Consider the following 25,923-nt stretch of genomic DNA (forward strand, 5'->3'; position numbering starts at 1 on the left):
CTGCGAGTGGCAGAGCCAGGGATGGCCTAGGCCAGGCCTCGCTGAAGCAGGCCCTGGTGGCTGCCTGCTGCCCGGCTTCCCTTGGTGTCAAGTCTGTTTCTCAAGCCTGCACACTGACCCAGTGCTCTACTCTATTTCTTTCCAATAAATTCCATTTTTGGTGTTAGTGAGCCAGCTTGCTGTTCCTGCTGCCTGCAATTAAGAACTCTAAAGATACATGCACTAAACTAGCCAGGGCTTCCTTGTGGACCAAATCCAGGGGCGCCACTTTCACAAAACACAAAGCGGCATCTCTGCAGCTATGCAACTTGGCGCCACACCACTCACGTGTATGACAGTGAGAACCGTTCACTAGTGTGTGTCTAGGGCACAACAGGGACGAGGAAGATAAAAAAGGTTTCCTTAGTTACATATTAGGACAACAAAAAACAATTATGTTACAATCCCAGTACTTTAAACCTGGGCTTTCTAGCACCCAAAGTCTTGCACTCACCCCTCGTGGCTACATGATATCTGAATAACCTCCGGGCAGCTTGCTTGATAGCTGGAAAATGGGATAACAATGGGTTAACTACTCTTCTGTTATATTTCATGCTCTTTGTCTGAAAAATAGAGACAATAATACCCATTTCGTTGCCTTCTTGCCAGGATTTAAAAATAAAGTCACATCACACAGTGTGTGGCCCATAGTATTTGAGGATTACTACTTCCTTTCCCAATGTTCATGCATTAATTACTTTAGGCTTTGTATGCAGACAAGCTCCTCATCAGATGTCCTGATCATCTTCAGTTGATGCAGTCATCTCAGCCACACTGCACTTTGAAGTAATATGATCTTAGAATACTCGTTCCGATGTTTCTGGCTTCCACGCCTACAATGCTCATACTGTTGCTTTCCACATGAGTAGATCCACTGCGAAGGGACGGGACATGCTGTGTGTTAACTTGAGAAAAGGACAAATGTTTAAGTGTCAAAGCTTTTACAGGAAGATGGAGTGTAACCTCGTACCTTTTCCACCCAGTCCACCCCATCCGTGTTTACTCTGGGCTCTGACTTGAGGACTTACGTTCATTTGTATGAATTAGCAAAAATCACCACGTACTTGAGCGTGATCAGTTCTAGGTCCTCCTGATAGTAGCTGCCTGAATCACAATGATTCCAGCTACTCTAGAAACGTCTCCTGATACAGGAGTGGAAGGCACCTCATCCAATCTGGGCAAGTCAGAGTCATTTCTCCAGAATTTAGAAGTACTATCATTTCCTAATCAGTCTCAGTGAAGGAGACGTAAATGCAGGAGCCAATGGGGCCCTCATTTTTCCACAAACATACAATGCTGTTCTATTGCACAAGAGAAAAATGAAGCAAGTGTATAGAGAACTGAATCAAACCAACAAACAAAAAAACTAGAGAAGGAACTTCCTGAGTTCCCTACAGAAGCCCAGTTTTTGTCTATAGGTTGCTTCTGAAATATTTCTGCTTTGGCTTTCATGAAATATCTTTCAACGTAAATTCTATGCTGATTTACTGAGTGTCTTTAAGCAGCAACTGAAGTTCTATTCAATTTAGAATTTAACATCAAGACTGGAATACGACAGTTTCCAGACTACGTCAGAAAACTGCAGCATTGGCTGGTCTATGTGGGGCTGAGCAAGAAGCAGGGTGACAGGTGCTCCCTGAGATGGTACGGCAGCCAGAAGTCTCTGTGGTTTGTTAGCACAGAAGGTTGAACTAGCACCTGTCTTCTTTCTTTTTCTCTTTAGAGACTTCGTCTTAGTCTTTCTCCCCCCTCAACTGATTTTTACTAAATTTGCAGAACTGTGTAACTATCACCAAAACCTAGTTTAAGAATATTTCCATCAGCCCAAAAAGATCTGTCATAGTCATTTGCAATAATGGCTCCCAACCCCGGGCAACCAGTAACTTACCTTCTGTTCCCACAGATTTTCTGGATGTACCACATTAATGGAATCATTCAATATGTGATCTTACACATTTGACTTCTTTCACTGGCACCATGCTTTTGCAGTTCACCCATGTCAAGTGTGTGTCAATGCACCATTCCTCTTTATGGCTGAATAACATTCCCCTGTGGGTTTATCCATTCACCTGCTGATGGACATTTGCACTGTCTGCACTTTCGGGGTATTCTGAACAGAGCTGCTAAGAACAGTCAAGTCTTTGTAGCCACATGCAGACATATGTTTTATTTCTCCCAGGGGTACGCTGCTAGGTTGTTGTTAAATTTATGTTTAACACACCCGTTTTCTTTGGAGAATCAGAATACATGTTCACAGATGATAACACTTTAGGAAACCGAAAAGCTCCTAAAAAGTACTCATTATCTCCTACAGCATTCAATAAGGTGCTGGAAAAGAGAGAGGAAATGCAGTCCATGGCTGCCTGTCTTGCAGGGAACAGCAAGAAGCAAGACTACTGGGTCTATGATTGCCAAATGAAACTCCCAAAGAGAAATTACCACTCATCCAATCAACTAAGGATTTCTCGAGGACTCTGTGATGAATCAGGAAAGAGTGTAATTCAAGACTGTAATCCATTCTAGGGTTCTGATTAAAGCACATTTCTCAGAAGATGCTTCTAAGTGTGCTACTCACATCGAGAACAGTCATTTCAGTGAATGGATGAGTTTACCATCCTATAGTGCAGGTAGTGCAGTTTACAAATACCTGTAAAAAAGAAGTTTCTAACTCTGCTACATGCTCACCACGAGTATAATTTCAGTGAATGAAAGTTTTGCTTTGCATAATGCATGTAGTGCAGTGTTTAAAAACACATGTAAACATATGCTAACTCATATATATGGAACCTAAAAAAATGGTACTGATGAACCCAGTGACAGGGCAAGAATGAAGACGCAGATGTGAAGAAAGGACTTGAGGACATGGGGTGGAGGGTGAAGGGGAAGCTGGGACGAAGTGATAGAGTAGCATTGACATATATACACTACCAAATGTAAAACAGATAGCGGGCTGCTGCATAACATAGGGAGAGAAACTTGATGATGGGTGATAACCCAGAGGGCCGGGGTGGGGAGGGTAGGAGGGAGTCGCAGAAGGGAGGGGATATGGGGATAACATGTATAAGTACAGCTGCTTCACTCTGGTGTACCTCAAAGGGTGGCACAGCAGTGTAAAGCAATTATATTCCAATAAAGACCTTTAAAAAACAACATGTAAGAAAGAAGTTTCTAGAAGTGCTCCTTCCTTGTTAAGTTGACAAGTGTTACTTCAGTGAAAAGATATTCTAACCATTCAGTAATGATGTAAGAATTCTTTAAAGACATGTATAAGAAAGGAAAGAAAAAAAAATCACATCTTGGAGGCCAACATCAGCACACAAACCCCTGAAGGGTGAGCTGGCCAGGGCCCTGGCAACCTCTTCAATGGCCTCTTTCCAGCGGCAACAAGTGTCTGCACGGATGTCTCCCTTAGAAGAGGAAAGGTTTTCCTGCCACTGGAGGGAGAAAATCATTACTGAGGAGTCATGAGTGCTTGTGGGGAGTGTAGCCACTGGCCTGAGGGCTTTGCTTCACAAAGCCTGGCCTGTGGCCAAACGCAGAAACAGCCCAGCAAGGCCACCTATCCCGAGTGCAGGGGAGAGTAAGTAGCAACATATCGGGGTGCTAAGTAGGAAAAATACAGCACTTCACGGCCTGCAGTGTGGAGGTGGAGCATTAGGGCTCGCAAACTCAGAAACTAGGTAGGTTTGTTATAGAAATCTTTAACTTTAAAAATATTTAGTTTGGGGCATTGTATTTTTTCATTTAACACTGTGAGATGTTTGTTACGGGAAGCTGAATTTACCCCATACCTCGTGACAAGTAACTGACAGCTGTGAGGTCAGTGGTCTCACCATAACCCAGGGGGAGTATAACATCTGTCAGCCCTGTCCTTACTTTGTAGGACTTACTCTGACAAGAAGGAACATAAGTCATTCCAAAATTCTAATTTTAAACCACAACACAAAAGCGCATTCTTTCTCACTTTTACAATCTTGCCCCCACTGACTTCCCCTGGGTATGGTAAATGGCTCTGGGATTGTGCGGGTTATGGAGGGGAGGTAAGAGCCGGGCTGCAGGGCTGCATCAAAGCCCACCCTGGGCTCCACTATGCATCCCTGTGGGTCTTTGGGCAAAACAGCTACATCTCTGAGCCTCTGTTTCATCTGGGAAATGTGGGTGACGCTAACTGCAGGTGGTGGTTTTGTACATTAAAGGAGATAATGTAGATGATGCACAGCGTAGCTTCTTTCTCTAAAACAGTGGATGAATATCAGCAATGACTTGCCTCAGGTCCCCAGATAGTGAGGGGCAGGCTGGGCTAAGACGCCAAGTCCCATTCACATCCTTTCCAATGGCATCCTCCTGCTGGGAGGCCAGGAGAGGCCATCATACACGTAACATTTTAAAAATCAGAAGCAATTACCTGGCCCATCTGTGCGACCCACCAAGCAAATGATAGCAGCTCTTGAGGACAGGAAATTTATTTTCCTTTTTCCACACGTAGACTCGCAAGGAGAGGTCGAAGGAAGAGGTGACGACTCGACTCTGGTCCTTGAAATGAAAAACCAAGTGAGGCAGGGACGTGGGCTCCAAAGCATGGAGCTGAGAGGCAGGCAGGCGGGCAGGGCACCACACTCACCACCCACGTGGGCGTGATAGGCCTCTGGTGGTCCTGAAAGGCTGCCAGCTGCAGGCTGTGTATGGTGAAGAGAACCAGCTCCGATCTGGACACGAGCAGGATCACCTGAAAGCCATGGCCCTTCATGAGGTGAGGAGGCATCATGGTGTCTGGCAGCAGGAAACTTGCGATCTGTTGTACTTTTTGAAATAAAAACACACAGCCTGTCATTTCTTAGGAGCAGCTGGGGTCTGGAATAGACACGCCTCACATAAGATGATGTGGCATAATGAAAACAACAACAGCTTTGTGGTCACACCTGCATTCAGTCCGGACCCATGCATTTACTCCCCTACGCCTCCCGGTCATTGCCTCCTGGTCATCGCCTCCCGGTCATCGGCTCTAAACTGCTGATTTTGATGCTGATTACAGCCTCACAGGGGCTGTAAAGGTTCAAGGCCATATGCATGTGAAAGTGACAGTATCTGGCACACAGCGCTATCCAGGGATGAGGCTTCCACCCTGTGTTCTACCCTTCCTCATCTAAAACACGTTGATGTAAGAAATGGCCACATGAGAACTGTGACATTTATGAGAAAACTACTGTTGAAGATACTGTCTTTTATACTGTATAGCATTCCCTGTTAAAAAAAAAATTGATCATTTCCTCATGGAGTTTAGCAGCAGGAAAATAAAATTACCTCTTCTGAAGAATTCATGCATTTTCTCATATCAGACAAGGGATTACAGTACCCATCCCATTTCCCTTTTTTCCTCGGCTGCTGGGAAGCTCAGTGTAAAATTTATGGTCAAATGATGACACAAAAACAAATGAATAGAATACAAAAGAAAAAAATGATAAGGACCATAGGAAAGGCCTATCAGGGTGATTTGGGGTTTGGGAAACAGAGGTGGTAGGAAAGGAGAGGGATGTGGGTCTTACTTTCCTACTAGACTAGGAGCTCCTTAGGGAAGAGAGAGTTGTGGCTTTTATTCATCTCTGTATGCACTCAGTGCTGAGAACTGTGACTCTGACATAAAATTGTGAAAGAAGAGATAGGGATGAATGGAAGCAGAGAAGGGAGGAGAGTGGACAGTAGCTAACGTCTGAATCCCAGGGCCATGCAGAGGACCCAACACACAGCAAGTACTCAACCACTCCACCAGTACACAAAATCACATGAAAACATCTGTGGGGTCACTATGATTCACTGAGAAGAAAGAAAAAGTACCCCAAAGGAAACATGAGGAACCTGTGCTTGAAGCACTATAAGGCAGTGGTGGTGACCATCCTGATATGGGCATCCTCACCCAGAACATCCGCTCTATCCCTGGACTTCTTGGCCCCCAGCTCATAGGTGGTAACAGCCAACTGCACACCGTTGTCACTTATGTATATCACCATTAGCCTGGCTGCCTCTGCGTGTCAGACGGGTGGGAAGAGTGGCGGAGACGGGAGGCTTGTCTTCTGACGGGCAGAGCAAGGAGTGAGTGTGGAACACCTGGCAAAATAGCACCGCAAGTCTCATCATTGCCAGTGAGGGAGGGCACTTCTTCAACCCAGGAGCACTCTGAAAGCCCCTTCCACAGACCCACACCCACAGTGACCTTACTGGGTCTTACAGGATGGCCCATGTGGACCCTCCTTTCCTGACCGCAATGACCAAGAGGGAGCAAGGTCAACCCCAGCTCACATCTGGCCCCGCTGGAAACATCTTGGCACACCAGTCCCAGTGAGGTCAGTGTAATGGGGGAATCAAATAAACGGATTTTCTGTTTTTGAGCAGCTGCATTTCACCATCTTGCTTCTGTTTCCCATGTCTTCCTCTGTCTTCCTTTCCTATCTCCTTGCAGTCTGGCTCCAAACACCCCTTCTCGGCCCCCAGAACTGCTCTGTTGCTGCCCGTTGATCCAGTGGCCTCTCTCCTCTGGCTGCCCCCTGACCACTGGCCTCCCCTGGCTACCAGGTCCCAGCACTGCCCATCCTGTCCAGCTCTGCCACTGCTTCTCTTTCTCTATCCTTCCTTGTCTCAAGACCCTCTCCAGCTGCCCACTTTTTACTCTGGTCTAATTTTCAGCCTGGCACCCAGGCTGAGCATCTCTGAGTCCAAGAATCTCTCGCAGAGGCAGCCACTCTCCCAGGCCAGCTGTGTGCGGGCCTGCAGGTGACGGACACTATCCCCACGCTGTCAGCACCTCCTCTGTGCCTGACCTGCAAACTCTCTTCCTCACTCCTGTGGAAGCCTGTTCTCAGGCCACCAAATACCTCATGATCATTTCCACCAGGAGGGCCCTAAGGCCCCAAACCTCTTCAGAACTAAACTCTGCCGTCTCCAGCTGGGCAGCTGACCCCTTCCAACCTGTGGGCAACATGGGAGCCTAGAAAGAGTAGAGGCTCCTGGGAGAGGCCAGCACAGCCATCAACCCAGCTGGTGGCCCTGAGAAGGGGTTCACTGCTATGAACAGCCACGGATGACTCATCGTCATCATCCTCATGGCTATGGGACTTGGTCCTACGTGAGAAGCTGCCCCCAGATGCACCCCACAAGCCTAGGGCACAGGACCCGTCACCCTGTATACATAGAGCCAGGCCCCTCCCTCAGGCAAGGGACACAGCCCACCACTGACCTTCGGGCCCAGGTCTGAGTTCTGGGTTGATGCAAACACCCACTGCCGGTCAGGAGAGCAGAGGAGACTGGTGGGGTTGTTGGGAAACACGTTCACTCTGGAGAGTGGCTGCAGCTGCGGCACCATCAGCGTGTAGAGCGCCCCTTCGGCACAGGCGGCCTGCAAGCAAGAGAACAAAAATGGAATCAAGAACCAAAAAGAATCGAAGAGAAGGTGTCCAAGAAGAGAAGCGAAGATCTAATAAACACATAAGTGAGTTTCGTACAAAGGAAAAGTTAAATAATTAACAGACATTTAAAATTCATGTGCAATGAAACTTTTTTGGAAATAAAAGAAATCCTGGGAATTTGAGCTGGGATGGTCATCACAGACATGTCACAATACAACTACTACGCTTTAAATATTTCAAAAAAGTCTTTTAGGCCTTTGATTTAAAAAGTCCAGTGTCTAACAAAAGAAATAAGGATGGCTGTAGACTTTTCAACAGAAATATACACTGTGGAATGATATTTCCACAAAATTCAAGGAAAGCATGAGCCAGGGATTTAGTGCCCAGCCAGGCCATCCTTCAAGCATCAAGGCCACAGAACAGCAGCGTTAAACATGCAAGAACTGCATTCCTGAGCACTTCCTCGGGAACTGACTAGGGGATGGGCTTCATCAAACCACAAGATACAAGGAAAAGGTCACCAAAGAACTGCTGTGGTTATGAAATATATTAAACTGTAGATCAAAGAGCTATTAAATAAAAAAGTGGACACAAGGGAACAACAGTGTATAAATACTGTATGGTCTCAAAAAAGTTGGAAATAATACATCTTAAAAAATGAGAAGAAAGATCAAAATAGAATAATTCAACTACCGTAGGAGTAAAGGAGTGTCATCGAAAGTTAACAAATATAATAGGAGACAGGCCATACCAAGGAAAAAGGAGAGAGACAATGTTAAGATAAAGAAAACCACTACAACAAAAATACAAACCCGCCTATATGACAAAAGATATCACCCCCTAACCCAACACACAGATTAAACAGGAAGAAAACAGATGTGGAGAAAGGAGCCTGGTAATGAACCACATCACATAGCAAACGTGAGATAAAACGCAAGGCGATATCGTGCAGTGTAAATGGCTTAATTCACTTATTCAAATAAAACGATTTTCAGATTGATGAACAAAAGAAAACACAACTATCTATATTTTCTTTTTTTGTGACATCTTTGTCTGGTTTTGGTATCAGAATGATGGTGGCCTCATAGAATGAGTTTGGGAGTGTTTCTCCTTCTGCTATATTTTGGAAGAGTTTGAGAAGAATACCTGTTAGCTTTTCTCTAAATGTTTGATAGAATTCGCCTGTGAAGCCATCTGGCCCTGGGCTTTTGTTTGTTGGAAGATTTTTAATCACAGTTTCAATTTCAGTGCTTGTGATTGGTCTGCTCATATTTTCTATTTCTTCCTGGTTCAGTCTTGGAAGATTGTACTTTTCTAAGAATTTACCCATTTCTTCCAGGTTGTCCAATTTATTGGCGTATAGTTGCTTGTAGTAGTCTCTCATGATCTTCTGTATTTCTGTGGTGTCGGTTGTTACTTCTCCTTTTTCATTTCTAATTCTGTTGTTTTGTGTCTTCTCTCTTTTTTTCCTGATGAGTCTGGCTAATGGTTTATCAATTTTGTTAATCTTCTCAAAGAACCAGCTTTTAGTTTTATTGATCTTTGCTATTGTTTCCTTCATTTCTTTTTCATTTATTTCTGATCTAATCTTTATGATTTGTTTCCTTCTGCTCACTTTGGGGGTTTTTTGTTCTTCTCTCTCTAATTGTTTTAGGTGTAAGGTTAGGTTGCTAATTCGATATTTTTCTTGTTTCTTGAGGTAGGATTGTATTGCTATAAACTTCCCTCTTAGAACTGCTTTTGCTGCATCCCATAGGTTTTGGGTCGTTGTGTTTTCATTGTTATTGTTTTCTAGGTATTTTTTTATTTCTTCTTTGATTTTGCACAGCAAAAGAAACCATAAACAAGACAAGAATACAACCCTCAGAATGGGAGAAAATATTCATCAATGAAACAACTGACAAAGGATTAATCTCCAAAATATACAAGCAGCTCATGCAGCTCAATATTGAAAAAACAACCCAATCAAAAAATGGGCGGGAAACCTAAATAGACATTTCTCCAAAGAAGACATGCAGATGGCCAAGAGGCATGTGAAAAGATGCTCAACATCACTTCTCATCAGAGAAATGCAAGTCAAAGCCACAATGAGGTATCACCACACATCAGTCAGAATGGCCATCATCAAGAAATCTAGAAACAATAAATGCTGGAGAGGGTGTGGAGAAAAGAGAACCCTCCTGCACTGTTAGTGGGAATGTAAACTGGTACAGCCACTATGGAAAACAGTTTGGAGGGTCCTTAAAAAGCTAAAAATAGAACTACCAAATGACCCAACAATCCCACTACTGGGCATATACCCTGAGAAAACCATAATTCAAAAAGATACATGTACCATAATGTTCATTGCAGCACTATTTACAATAGCCAGGACATGGAAGCAACCTAAATGCCCATCAACAGATGAATGGATAAAGAAGATGAGGCACATATATACAATGGAATATTACTCAGCCATAAAAAGGAATGAAACTGAGTTATTTGTAGTGAGGTGGCTGGACCTAGAGCCTGTCACACAGAGTGTGTAAGCCGAAAGAGAAAAAGAAATACTGTATGCTAACTCATATATATGGAATCTAAAAAAAATGGTACTGATGAACCCAATGGCAGGGCAAGAATAAAGATGCAGATGTAGAGAATGGACTTGAGGACATGGCGGGGAGGGGAAGCTGGGACGAGGTGAGAGAATAGCAATGACATATATACACTACCAAATGTAAAATAGGTAGCTAGTGGGAAGCTGCTGCCTAACACAGGGAGATCAACTTGATGCTTGGTGATGACCTAGAGGGGTGGGATGAAGAGGGTGGGAGGGAGACTCAAAAGGGAGGGGATATGGCGACATATGTATAAATACAGCTGACTCACTTTGTTGTACAGCAGAAACTGGCACAACAGTGTAAACCAATAATACTCTAATAAAAAAAATGACTATATTTGGACCTTTGCACCCAATAATGGAGAACACACTGCCCTTGCAAGCACACACGGACATTTACAAAAACTGAATATAGAGTCACAAAGAAAACTTAATAAATTATGTATGGCAAAGTAATACAAACAATATTCTCTAATCACAGTGATATAAAACTAGAAATCAATAGCAATATTAAATAAAACAGACAAGGCACTAGCTAATATAATCACAAAAAAAATGGGAAGAAAGGTCTTATATACAAGAAGAAATGACAAGAGGGAAACAAATGTTCAAATAGAGGAAATTTAAAGAAAAAAAACGTTAAGAGAATATCCTAGACAATTGTGTGCATAAAAAATTGAAAACTTGGATATATTGGGCATTTCCCTAGAAAAATACAATATATCAAAATTGATCCCAGCAGAGACAGAAAGGCTTGAGCAGATCAATTTCCATAGATGAGAGAGAGAAAACTACGGGACAAAAAAGTATCCAGCACCAGATGATGTCAAAGATTAATTCTACCAAACTGAAAAGTATGTAATTTCAATGTAACTTAAATTGTTCCAAAGCATTAAAAAAGAAGAAAAATGTTCAGATTTCTTTCATGAAGAAAGCAGAGCCTTTATATGTAACCCTGAAAAGTCCCCAAAGAAGAACTACAGAACAATCTCACATACACAGATCTAAAATCCTAATAAAATATCAGCATTTAAAATACATCAGTACATTAAAAAGAAATGCATGGATGACATATTTTAAAAATCCAATATTTCACCATAACAATAGAACTAAGAAGAAAATCCTATATCTCCATGCTGAAAAAGCCTTTCACAAAATTCAACATTCAATCCTGATTTTAAAAAACTAATATTAAGGGACTTCTCTGGTGATGCAGTGGTTAAGAATCCACCTACCAATGCAGGGGACACAGGTTCGAGCCCTGGTCCGGGAAGATCTCACATGCCACGGAGCAGCTAAGCCCATGCGCCACAACTACTAAGCCTGCACTCTAGAGCCCACTAGCCACACCTACTGAGCCCTCATGCCTAGAGCCAGTGCTCCACAACAAGAGAAGCCACCACAATGAGAAGCCTGTGCACCACAACAAAGAACAGCCCCCACTCACCACAACTAGAGAAAGCCCACATGCAGCAACAAAGACCCAATGCAGTCAGTAAATAAACAGAGAAAATTTCTTTAAAAAATTTTCAAAAAACAAAATAATTAGTTTGGTGCATTGTATTCTTTCATTGTAAGATGTCTGTCACAGGAGGTTGAATTTACTGCATACCTCGTGAGAAGTAACTGACAGCTGTGAGGTCGGCGGTCTCACCATAACCCAGGAGGAATATAAAATCTGTCAGCCCTGTCCTTACTTTGTAGGACTTACTCTGACAAGAAAAAACATGTCATTCCAAAATTCTAATTTTAAACCACAACATAAAATCACACTCTTTCCGACTTTACAATCTTGTCCCCCTGACTCCCACTGCCGCCTGGGTTTGGTAAATGGACCTTGTACACAAATAGAATTTAACTTGAAATGAGCCACTGACCTACATGTAGAACAACTTCCAAATAACCCTTGGGACAGAGAAAAAGTCACACAAAGCCGAGTCAAGGTGGCAGGGTGCTGGCTTCTCATTTGGGGGCCCATTCAGGTTGTTGGCAGTTCAGGACATTGTGGCTGCAGAACTGAGGTTTCCCTGCCCGCTGGCTGTTGGCAGAGATTATTCTCATTCCCAGGCCCACTAACAGCCTGGCAGCTAGCACGTAAGGCCCCTGTGCCCTCGCTTCTCTGACTTCCCCTTCTGTGACCAGCCAGAGAAAACTGTCTGCTTTTAAAGTGCTCATGGAATGCGTGTGGGTCTACCCAGATCATCTCTCTTTAGCCAGGTAACAGAAATTTCTCCTCTGCTCATAGCTTTGGCCATTTCTGTTTGAAATTCCACACATTTTTGCTTGATATATATTTTAGGCTATATTTTTGAGGTGCATTAAAAATTAGCCTTGCCAGGGACTTCCCTGGCAGTCCAGTGGTTAGGACTCTGAGCTTCCACTGCAGGGAGCGCAGGTTCAATCCCTGGTCAGGGAACTAAGATCCCACGTGCTGCATGGTGTGGCCAAAATAAATAAATAAATAAAACCACCACCAACAAAAACATACACACACACAAAAACAAAACACAACAACAACAACAACAAAACACAAAAAACCAAAACCAAAACCAAAACCAAAATAAACAAAAAAACCTACAAAGCAAAAATTAGCCTTGCTGTATCTTCCTGGGAGGTTGATCTAATTATTATTCTGAAATGACTGCTAAGATATAGTAAAGACTTTTATCATCTCGTCTTCTCATCTAACATTACTAGCTGTGTTAGCTAGCTTCTGATTAGCATCTCCAACGCCCATCATTTTCCCATTCTTTTAATTCCAAACATCCTTAAGTGTTCTCTTTTAGATGAGTCTTGCATTAGTTTCCTAGCAGTGCAGTAACAAAACAAGGTGACTTATAAAAACAAAAATTTATTCTCTCACAGTTCTGGAGGCTATAGGTCTGAAATCAAGGTGCCAGCAGGGCTATGCTTCCTCTGAAGGCTCTAGGGCTTTCCTTGGCTTGTAACAGCACATCCCAATGTCTGTAGCGTCTGCACATGGCTTCTCTCTGTGTGTGTGTGTGTGTGTGTGTGTGTGTGTGTGTGTGTCCTCTCCTCTTCTTATAAAGATACCACTTGTTAGATTAAGGGCCCAAACTAAATCTAGGATGATTTCATCTTGAGATCCTTAAATATATGGCAAATGCACCATTTCCAAGGAAGGACAAAGAAGGTCACATTTTGAGGCCCTGGGCAGACCTGAATTTTGGGGGAATACTCTTTTCCGTACCCTGTTGGTACATGTGTAGTCAGCAGTCTCCAAAATTTGAGCCAAATTTTGGTTAGGGGTTGATCCTGCCCCATCCTCCGACAGGGCAACCTCAAGAAAATCAGTGCTTCTGGTATAAAATCTGCCAACCTCGGCCATGCACAACACACGATCAAAGTGAAAGTTATAGTTATATCTGGGCTCTTGTGGTGACAGAGGTGATCACAGGTCCAGAACCCATGACTCTTTGTTGTCAGGTAGGTATTGTGCCTCAGGAGGTGGAGGTAGCATCCTGCAGGCTCTGCAAAGCCACTAAAGCCTCCTTGCTAAGACAGAAATGACACCTTCAGGGTGAAGGCAGGCCTGGTCATCTGGTGCAGGAGGAAGCAGCTTCCCATTGTCCTCAGACCCTTGCCACAGGCAATGACACTAGAGTAGGCCACCCTTTGAGTAGATAAGAAAAGGAATTCTCACACTGTATAGATAGCACTGCCACCACCCCATGCCATGTGGTCCACCAGAGCAGTGCTGCTGCCTGTACCTTAACCAGGTATCCCTGATAGAGGAAGGACCCAACAGTCCACACAAATGGTTAACCTCCAGGCAGTCAGCTTAGCCCTCAGTGCCCAGCCAACAACCAGCCCTGAACATGCATGTTTACACTCTCAGGCCATGTGGTGTGGCCATGTGGCCAGTGAATGCAGAAACTAAATTCTTATCCAAGGTTTCCCCCTTTGGGATGAAGACCTCAGGACCTCCTGCCCCCCAGACATCCCAAATATTAATGACGGTCACACATGTCTTCACATATACCAGGCACCTCTATCCGCTTTGCAGGCCCAGACATTACCTACAGTGACTAAGACTCTCATTTCACACAATACTGAGCTCCTGAGCAAGTCACCCCAAAGAACTTCCCTTCATCTGCCAATTTAACACAGGCTAATTGGTATGTTTAATCTTCTTGGACAATTTAAGGAGCTTAGACCGTTCAATTCTTCATAAACTGCTCCTAACCTAAATGCTAAAGTCACACATTTTACTTCTATATATAGTTAAAAGTCCATAAGGGATTGTTGTTGCTGTTTTATACAGTTGATACTCATTTAGATTTCCTCATATTTCCCACAGTTTTTGCTCATAAATCTTTCCTGCTTCTCTGAAATTTCATCTGTGGTCACTTTCCCTTTGATTGAAGCAGTTTCATTAGTATTACAATGAAGGTAGTTTTATTTCTTCTTGCTGCTACTAAATAGATTTTTCTTAGTCTTCAATGATCTCAGTTCACTCTGATGGGTCTCTATGCAGATTTATTTTTATTTACCCTGCTTGGGGTTTGCGGGGACTTCCTGATTCCATGGATTAACGTCCTTAGTCTAGTTTGGAAACATATGTACCATCATCTCTTCAAATGTTTCTCATGCCTCCCTGCCTCACCTACTCTTAGGACATCAAAGAAACGAATAGTAGAATTTTTCATGGATCCTTTATGGCCTCACCACTCAAAGTGTGTTCTGTGACCTGATAGCATCAATATTCTCAAGAAGCTTCTAAAAAACTCAAAAATCTCAGGCATCCCCAGGGACCCACCGAATCAGAATCTTCATTTAAACAAGACCCCCCACTGATTCACATCCCATTCAAGTCTGAGAAACAGTGGTCTCCATCTCTCAGCCTCTCTTCTACATTTACCACTCTTGGTATCCCCATTCCATTCCAGAAAATTACTTTGATAGTCCAGTTCACTATTCTTTTATATTCTTAACTTCTTAATTGATATATATAATACACATGGAAACTTGCACAAAACATAAACGTAAAAAAGCTCAGTAACTTATTACAAAATAAATGTTCATGTTGCTACCAAAGTAAAGAAGTAGAACACTGCCAGTGGCCCACAAGCTCCCCTCACCCTCCCCAGACTTTTGTGTGATTCAACTGTCCTGCTATTAAATTCATCCACTGAGTCCTAACCTTTGTTATTCAGTTCTGCTACGCTAGAATTTCCTTCTACTTGGTTCTTTTCCAAATCTACAACATCATTTTTCATGGCTTTAAGTTCTCTGTTGAAATTTCTCTCCCTGAGCAGAGCAACTATATGCTTGCTAGTGTTTAGAGCTACTAACTGCAATATCTGAAGCCCCTGGGGCTCTACTGACATTGTCTGCTGCTTATCCTGCAGGTCCTAGTTCACATTATCTCCTTTTTTTTTTTTTTAATTTCTATTGGAGTATAGTTGATTTACAATGTTGTGTTAGTTTCAGGTGTAGAGCAAAGTGATTCAGTTATACATATACATATATTCATTCTTTTTTAGATTCTTTCTCATATATATTATTACAGAATATTGGGTAGAGTTCCCTGTGCTATACAGTAGGTCCTTGTTGGTTATCTATCATATATATAGCAGTTGCATGTGTTCATCCCAAGCTCCTGATTTATCCCTCCCCACCATTTTCCCCCTTTGGTAACCATAAGTTTGTTTTTGATATCTATTAAGCCTGCTTCTGTTTTGTAACTAAGTTCACTTGTATCTTTTTTTTTAATTAGATTCCACATGTGAGTGACATCATATGGTATATGTCCTTCTCTGTCTGACTCATTTCATTTAGTATGATAATCTCTAGGTCTATTCATGTTGCCGCAAATGGCATTATTTCATTCTTTTTTATGGCTGAGTAATATTTCCTTGTATACATGTACCACATCTTCTTTATCCACTCCTCTGTCAATGGACATTTAGGCTGCTTCCATATCTTGGCTATTGTAAATAGTGCTGCAATGAACATAGGGGTGTGTGCATCCTCTCGGATTATGGTTTTCTCCAGATATATGCCCAGGAGTGGGATTGCTGAGTCATATGGTAGCTCTATTTTAAGTTTTTTAAGGACGCTCCATTCTGTTTTCCATAGTGGTTGTACCAATTTACATTACCACCAACAGTAGGAGGGTTCTCTTCTCCACAGCCACTACAGCATTTACTGTTTGTAGACTTTTTGATGATGGCCATTCTGACCAGCATGAAGTGATATCTCATTGATGTTTTAGCATCATGATTTGCATTTCTCCGATAACTAGTGATGCTGAGCATCTTTTCATGTGGTTTTTGGCCATCTGTATGCCTTCTTTGGAGAATTGTCTATTTAGATCTTCTGCCCATATTTTGATTGGGGTGTTTGTGTTTTTTTTGACATAGAATTCCATAAGCTGTTTGTATATTTTGGAGATTAATCCCTTGTCAGTTGCATCACTTGCAAAAATTTTCTCCCATTCTGTGGGTTGTCTTTTCGTTTTATTATAAACAAAAGTTTAATAGGTCCCACGTGTTTATTTTGTTTTTATTTCCATTACTCTAGCAGATGGATCATGCAATTTATGTCACAGAGTGTTCTTCCTATATTTTTCTCTATGAGTTTTACAGTGCCTGGCCTTACATTTAAGTCTTTGATCCATTTTGAGTTTATTTTTGTGTATGGTGTTAGAGAATGTTCTAATTTCATTCTTTTACACGTAGCTGTCCAGTTTTCCCAGCACCACTTATCAAAGAGACTGTCTTTTCTCCATTGTATATTCTTGTCTCCCTTGTCATAGATTAATTGACCACAGGTGCATGGGTTTATTTCTGGGCTTTCTATCCACTTCCATTGATATGTATTTCTGTTTTTGTGCCAGTACCATACTGTTTTGATGACGGTAGCTTTATAGTATAGTCTGAAGTCAGGGTGTCTGATTCCTTCAGCTCTGTTTTTCTTTCTCAAGATTGCTTTGGCTATTCAGGATCTTTTGTGTTTCCATATAAATTTTAAAACTTTTGCTCCAGTTCTGTGAAAAATGCCATCAGTATTTTGATAGGGATTGCACTGAATCTGCAGATTGCCTTGGGTAGTTCACATTATCTCATCTCACATGCCTACTCAGCTCTGAGTGCTGAACACTGTATTTGAACAGAGAGGCCTTGGGAGGTGTTAACCTTCTCCAGAAAGGATTTTCACTCACTCCTACCTGGTAACTGGGCAGCTGCAGCCAGTGCAGGGACCGTTTACTTTCAGACCACCCTCACCCTTAGGTTGCAACTTGATAACCTGCCCAAAGTAAGAGACTTCACAGGGCCCCAAACCTTGGTGGCCCTGCACTCCAACTTTTCTCTACTTGGCTATTAAAGCTCTGCTCATCCCCTTAGCCTTGAAGTAAACATCTCCAGAACAAAGGCAGCCCCAGTGTTAAGCTCAACACTTTGATTTCTGCCACCTTCTGAATCTTGGCTTAGAAACCATTTGTTCTTTTTAACTCTCTGACCTGATATATATTCTAATTTTTCTAATTGTCCTTTACCAACAAGTAAGTGTGAATCATGTGCTCTACCATTCCCAGGAGAGAATCATAGTGGCTTCCTCTTCATCTGTACAATATATTCGCAAATTGCTGTGGAGATGTTAATTACACTTATTCCAAAGTCTTCTTTAAACAACTATAGAGTTGTTTATATGAAATCTGTTTCATCAGGTCTTACTTTTCTTGTTTACAAGCTTAGTTCATTTACAGAGTTAGTTCTGTTTACATATGAAACTTTTCCTGGATGTCTGTTCATCTTGATATTTGGGATGCCAGCTTGCCCACACTTTCAAAGACCTCCTTCCCTCCAGGAGGAGGATACTGACCCCAGATGGAGGCCACTTCCTCCATCTGACAGCTTATACCCACTTTCACTATTTCTCTGTGGTCAAATGCTCCCTCCCAATGCCTAAGAATCACCTCTAAACCAAATGTCCTGACAACAGGAGGCCTTCATCATCTCAGGCAAATGCTTGCATTCTGTCAAACATGCCTCAATTTTCCTTTGAGTTGGGCCCTCACAGAGACTTGAAAAGGGGGAAAGAAGGGTGAGAATGCAGTAGGGAGAAGGAACTGCAAGGGGAAGAATGACTATGAGCAGGACCAGGAAACAGGAAAGCAGGAGCCCGTGGATAAAAAATCACAGCCAGCCCACAGGGCAAGGTGCCACCCGGCACAGTGGTCTGGTGCCAGGTCCACAGACCCTGGGAAACAGCAGAGACTCCTGGGAGCCGGGTCACTCACCAGCAGGAGGGGGCCCTCTGGAATGTCAAAGGCCTCCAATGAAGATGAGTATGTAGGCAGGGAGAAAGAGGCTTGCTCACACCCTTCCTTTGCTTTCCATACTTTGATCAGTCCCCACTTGTCCACGGTGACAACCAGTTGCAGCTGAGGGTAGGTCACCAAATTCAGCAGAGCCACAGGCTGCAGAGGGCTCGACCAGAACTCCGTGCCCTGGACAACAGTAAGATTAACGTAACAACTCACATAGACCCCATTCATTTCCTAAACATGTATTATTTTCATTCATTCAACCATCACCCAGCTCACACTGGGGAAGTGTAGGTGGAAAGGGTATGATCCCCATCCTCACAGGATGCACAGCATGGTGGGGAACACAACACAGAAGAAATGTTCCACCACAGAGGAGACAGGTGCATCCGGGAGGAAAGCAGTTGCTGAGCATGGGTGTGGACACTGCCTGGGATTGTGCCATTGCACGGGGACTGACAGTGGGGTCTTTTGTGAGCATGGGAACAGCATGTCTGAAGCATTCCTGGTGGTTACCTACAGCTCAACTGAAGAAGGCTGCACAGGGAGGCAGGACCCAATACTACCCACCCTGCCTGGGACCTGGGCTGTACTCAGAACCAGGGCTGTGCAGGGCCGCATACAGAGAACTTCCACTTGGAGCATCTCACTTGGTCCCCAAGGAGCCCAGGTTTACAAATAAGCACATTCGGGCCTGTGGATGTAAACAGCTTCTGTTGCATATCTGCAGCTGCCTGCTCAGAACACGCCCTTCCCAGCAGTGCGCCCAGCAGTGCCACCACGGGCCAGGCCTGGCCAAGGTCCATGCCCTGTCATGGCCATTAGCACAGAGGAAAACAACTGGTCCAAGATGGGCTGATTCCCAGATACACAGTCTCTCTCAGGATTCTGATAGTTAGAACAACGAGGTAGATTAGGAAGAAAAAAAAAGATGGCGGTGAAGTAGAGGGTGTGGAATGCATCCCTCTCCACAGATGCATTGGGAATGCACCAAAAGACACAATAATTCCCATAGAGAACCAACTGAACACCAGCACACGACCTCGGACACCAGGAAGGATTGTAAGGATCCTGACATAACCGGTAGGGAGGCATCTATGATGGCTCAAAGAGGGTGAAGCGGCAGAGCTGTGGCAGACGGGAGGGAGTGAGAAACACATGGAGGGTCCACACCGCAGCTCAGCGTTCCTGGACCGAGACGTTGATTCACAGCTGAACAGAGGGTCCAGGAGTGGGAATGTGGGAACTGGAGAGCTGATTCAGAGTGAGAAAAATTGTTACCAGTAACGTGACGGACTGAGAGGACAGGCGGGAAGAGGCCCACAACGAGGAGTGCTTGCCCCTGAGAGCTGCCTGGCCACGATGGCTGCTGGATGCTGCAGGCTCATGGGCGGAGGGGAGGAGCCGCGGGCATAGCCTCTCTTTCTCTTTCGGCACCTGCAGCAGGCAGTGGAGGGACCCCCTGTGGGCCACCTAAGGCGCTCAGGAATAACAAGCACCCTCAGGCACTCGGGCGGGGCTAGATTAAAACCCCTTGGAGCACTGGCAGCAGGGAGGCTGCCGAGAAACAAACAAACAAAAAAACCCTGAGAAAGGCCCAACTCTGAGACTTTCTGTTTACACCTGAGCCACCAGCGTCCGTCTGCAACAGGCACTTCCAAGCCCGAATGAAACAACAGTGCGCCACTGCTCACTCACTCCCAGGGGAATGAGCCACTACTGTACCCTCTCCCTCCCCACACACCAATACTTACAGACGAACAATAAAGGAACCTCTGCTGGTCACAGAATAATACAAAAAACCCAAGGCGAGTAGGAGGACACTTACAGCTGAGACTCTAAAGAAACAGAAATATTAGTATCAATTCTACTGAACTGGTCCATTCTGGGATGAGTTCTGGATTTTTTTTTCTTTTTCTCTCCCTTTTTTATTTTTCCATTAATAATTACAATCTTAGTCCTAAGGGATCTACAAGTTTTACAACATATTTTCTTAATTCTATTTTTTATTATATTTTTATATTTTTTGCCTTTTTATATACTTCTATTTCTAGCTAAGTTTTTGGTAGTACGGACAACATATCTCTCATAGCTTCCTTTCATCCTATCTTTTACACATTTCTATTCCTTTCTTTTTATTTGCATATTTCCAGTCACACTACACTCTTCTGTTCCCCTGTCTTCCATCCATTTTTAGTTTATTTTATCTTAACATACTTATAAGCAACACTATCAATCTGCTCAGACTCCTTGCTCTATTTTCCAGATGACACACCGCCTTGGTATTTAATGTTAGGTTTTTGTCTTTATCTTAGCTCTTAGTACAATTGTCTAATTTCATTCTAAGAATCTCCATTCTGACTGGTGGTACTCTAGCTCTTTTTTATATTTGATCCTAGCCTACAAAATCTCCCTGGATTAGCGTTTGTATGTGTAAGCTGTTATTTGTTTGTTTGTTTTTGCTTTTGTTTCTGTTTTGTTCTGTTTTGATTTTGAATTTCCTTGGGATTTCTCTTTGAATATCTGGTAGCGTACTGGGATTCTTCTGTCAGGTCTTTCCAGAGACTTCTGTCCTAATGGATTCAGTAATTATGTGTCTTATACATGTATGTGTTTCCTAGACTTAGTATTTGTTTAATCCAACACTCGGACATTAATTTGGGGCATGAACAGTCTTCTATAAACCCCTCTATTGCCGGGACAAGCAACCCTAAAAGTTTGGACTACCATGAGGAAACAAAGAAACACCATGCAGACAAAGGAGCAGGAAAAAAAACCCACAAGACCAAATAAATGAAGAGGAAATACGAAAAATGCCTGAAAAAGAATTCAGAGTAATGATAGTAAAAATGATACAAAATCTCGATAACAAAATAGAGAAAGTACAAGAAACAGTTCATAAGAACTCAGAAAAACAAAGAGCAATGGATAACAAAATAACTGAAATTAAAAACACTCTAGATGGTATAACCAGCAGAATGACTGGGGCTGAAGAACGAACAAGTGAGTTGGAAGATACAATGGGAGAAATAAACGCCACAGAGCAGGAAAACGAAAAAAGAATAAAAAGAATAGAAGACAGTCTCAGAGACCTCAGTGATAACATTAAGTGCACCAACATTCGAATTATAGGCATCCCAGAAGAAGAAGGACAAAAGAAAAGGTCTGAGAAAATATTTGAAGAGGTTATACTGGAAAACTTTCCCAACATGGGAAAGGAATTAATTAACAAAGTTCAAGAAGCACGGAGAGTCCCATACAGAATAAACCCAAGCAGAAATACACCAAGGCACATATTAATCAAGCTAACGACAATTAAACACAAAGAAAAACTATTAAAAGCAGCAAGAGAAAAGCAACAAATAACATATAAAGGAAAATCCATAAGGATAACAGCTGACCTCTCTATAGAAACTCTGCAGGCCAGAAGGGAATGGCAGGATATACTGAAAGTCCTGAAAGAGAGAAACCTACAGCCAAGAAGACTCTACCCAGCAAGAATCTCATTCAGATTTGAGGGAGAAATCAAAAGCTTTCCAGACAAGCAAAAGTTAAGAGAATTCAGCACCACCAAACCAGCCTTACAACAAGTGCTAAAGGAACTTCTCTAAGTAGGAAACACAAGAAAAGGAAAACACCTACAAATACAAACCCAAAACAATTAAGAAAATGGTCATTGGAACACACATGTCAATAATCACCTTAAATGTAAATGGATTAAATACTCCAACCAAAAGACACAGGCTGGCTGAATGGATACAAAAACAAGACCCTTCTATATGCTGCCTACAAAAAACCCACTTCAGACCAAGGGATACATATAGACTGAAAGGAAAGGGATGGAAAAAGATATTCCATGCAAATGGAAGTCAAAAGAAAGCTGGAATAGCACTACTAATATCAGACAAATTAGACTTTAAAGTAAAGACTATTACAAGAGACAAGGAAGGACACGGTATAATGATCAAGGAATCCATCCAAGAAGAACATATCACAATGGAAAATATTTATGCACCCAACACAGGAACACCTCAATACATAAGGCGAATGCTAACAGCCATAAAATGGGAAATCGACAGTAACACAATAACAGTGGGAGACTTGAACACCCCACTTACATCAATGGACAGATCATCCAAACAGAAAATAAAGACACACAAGCTTTAAATGACACATTAGACCATCTCAACTTAATGGATATTTATAGCATATTCCATCCAAAAATGACAGAATACACTTTCTTCTCAAGTGCACACACAACATTTTCTAGGAGAGATCACTTCTTGGGTCACAAATTAAACCTCGGTAAATTCAAGAAAAATGAAATTATATCATGCATCTTCTCAGACCACAACACCATGAGACTAGATATCAATGACAGGAAAAAACTGCAAAAAATGCAAACACATGGAGGCTAAACAATTCACTATTAAACAACCAAGAAATCATTAAAGAAATCAAGGAGGAAATCAAAAAATATATAGAAACAAATGACAGTGAAAACACAACAACCCAAAACCTATGGGATGCAGCAAAAGCAGTTCTAAGAGGGAAGTTTATAGCAATACAGTTCTACCTTAAGAAACAAGAAAAATATCAAATAAACAACCTAACCTTACACCTAAAACAATTAGAGAAAGAAGAATAAAGAAACCTCAAAGTGAGCAGAAGGAAAGAAATTGTAAAGATCAGATCAGAAATAAATGAAAAATAATGGAAGGAAACAAATAGCAAAAATTAATGAAACTAAAACGTGTTTCTTTGAGAAGATAAACAAAATTGATAAACCATTAGCCAGACTTATCAAGTAAAAAAGGGAGAAGATGCAAATCAACAGAATTAGAATTGAAAAGGGAGAAGTAACAGACACTGCAGAAATACAAAAGATCATGAGAGACTACTACAAGCAACTATATGCCAATCAATTGGATAACCTGGAAGAAATGGATACATTCTTAGAAAAATACAAGCTTCCAAGACTGAACCAGGAAGAAATAGAAACTATGAACAGAGCAATCACAAGTATGGAAATTGAGGCTGTGATTAACAATCTCCCAACAAAAAAAAGCCCAGGGCCAGATGGAATCACGGGCGAATTCTATCAAACATTTAGAGAAGAGCTAACACCTATCCTTCTCAAATTCTTCCAGAGTATAGCAGAAGGAGGAACACCCCCAAACTCATTCTACGAGGCCACCATCACCCTGATACCAAAACCAGGCAAAGATGTCACAAAAAAAGAAAATTACAGACCAATACCACTGATGAATATGGATGCAAAAATCCTCAACAAAATACTAGCTAACAGAATCCAACAGCACATTAAAAAGATCATACACCATGATCAAGTGGGGTTTATCCCTGGGATGCAAGGATTCTTCAATATACACAAATCAATCAATGTGATACATCATATCAACAAATTGAAGGATAAAAACTATATGATCATCTCAATAGATGCAGAAAAATCTTTTGACAAAATTCAACATCCATTTATGATAAAAACTCTCCAGAAATTGGGCATAGGAGGAAATTACCTCAAAATAATGAAAGCTATATATGAGAAACCAAAATCCAACATCATTCTACATGGGGAAAAACTGAAAGAATTCCCTCTAAGAACAGGAACAAGACAAGGGTGTCCACTCTCACCATTATTATTCAACATAATTTTGGAAGTTTTATCCACAGCAATCAGAGAAGAAAAAGAAATAAAAGGAATCCAAATTGGAAAAGAAGTAAAATTGTCACTCTTTGCAGGTGACATTATATTTTACATAGAAAACCCGAAAGACTCCACCAGAAAACTGCTAGCACTAATTGATGAGTTTAATAAAGTAGCAGGATAGAAAATTAATGCACAGAAATCTCTTGCACTACTACACACTAACAACAAAAGAGCAGAAAGAGAAATTAAGGAAACTCTCCCATTCACCATTGCAACAAAAAGAATAAAATACCTAGGAATAAACCTGCCTAAGAAGGCAAAAGATCTGTATGCAGAAATCTTTAAGACATTGGTGAAAGAAATCAAAGATGACACAAACAGATGGAGGGACATAACATGTTCCTGGATTGGAAGAATCAACATCGTGAAAATGACTGTACTACCCAAAGCAATTTACAGATTCAATGCAATCCTAATCAAATTACCAATGGCATTTTTCACAAAACTAGAGCAGGAAATCTTACGATTTGTATGGAAATGCAACAGACCCCAAATAGCCAAAGCAATCTTGAGAAGGAAAGACGGAGTTGGTGGAATTAGGCTTCCTGACTTCAAACTATACTACAAGTCCATAGTGAACAAGAGTGTATGGTATTGGCAGAAAAATAGAAAGGAAGATCAATGGAACAGAATAGACATCTCAGAGGTAATCCCAAACACATATGGGCACCTTATCTTTGACAAAGGAGGCAAGAATATACAATGGAAAAAAGACAGCCTCTTCCATAAGTGGTGCTGGGAAAATTGGGCAGCTACATGGAAAAGAATGCAATTAGAACACTTCCTAACACCATACACAAAAGTAAACTCAAAATGGATTAAAGACCTACATGTAAGGCCAGACACTATCAAACCCCTAGAGGAAAACATAGGCAGAACACTCTATGACATCCATCAAAGCAAGATCCTCTTTGACCCACCTCCTAGAATAACAGAAATAAAATCAAGAATAAACAAATGGGACCTCAGGAAACTTAAAATCTTTTGCACAGCCAAAGAAACCATAAAAAAGACAAGAAGGCAACCCTCAGAGTGGGAGAAAACAGTTGCCATCGAAGCAACGGACAAAGGATTAACCTCCAAAATATACAAGCAGCTCATGCAGCTTAATACCAAAAAAGCAAATAACCCAATCCACAAATGGGCAGAAGACCTAAATAGACATTTCTCCAAAGAAGACATACAGATGGCCAACAAACACATGAAAAGATGCTCCACATCACTAATCATCAGAGAAATGCAAGTCAAAGCCACTTGAGGTATCACCTCACACCGGTCAGAATGACCATCATCAAAAATCTAGAAACAAAACATGCTAGAGAGGATGTGGAGAAAAGGGAACTCTCTTGCACTGTTGGTGGGAATGTAAGTTGGCACAGCCACTATAGAAAACAGTTTGGAGGTTCCTTAAAAAAATAAAAATAGAACTACCATATGACCCAGTAATCCCACTATTGGGCATATACCCAGAGAAAACCATAATCCAAAAAGAAACATCTACCATAATGTTCATTGCAGCACTATTTACAATAGCCAGGACATGGAAGCAGCTTAAATGCCCATCAACAAATGAATGGATGAAGAAGATGTGTCATATATATACAATGGAATATTACTCAGCTATAAAAGAGAATGAGATGGAGCTCTATGTAATGAGGTGGATAGACCTAGAGTCTGTCACACAGAGTAAAGTAAGCCAGAAAGAGAAAAACAAACATTGCTTGCTAACTCATATATACGGAATCTAAAAAAAAGAAAAAAAATGGTAGTGATGAACCCAGTGACAAGACAAGAATAAGGATGCAGATGCAGAGAATGGACTGGAGGACATGAGGTTGGGGGGGGAGGGGGTGAAGGGGAAGCTGGG

General features: G+C 42.0%; 1 pseudogene; it reads right to left on the minus strand.

Moving 5' to 3' along the window:
* Positions 1 to 578: 578 nt before the first annotated feature.
* On the minus strand, positions 579 to 19,134 carry LOC130844451 (F-box/WD repeat-containing protein 12-like; annotated as a pseudogene).
* Between the last annotated feature and the right edge of the window lie 6,789 nt (positions 19,135 to 25,923).

Source organism: Hippopotamus amphibius, chromosome 2 (assembly GCF_030028045.1).
Source record: "Hippopotamus amphibius kiboko isolate mHipAmp2 chromosome 2, mHipAmp2.hap2, whole genome shotgun sequence".
Taxonomy (NCBI): domain Eukaryota; kingdom Metazoa; phylum Chordata; class Mammalia; order Artiodactyla; family Hippopotamidae; genus Hippopotamus; species Hippopotamus amphibius.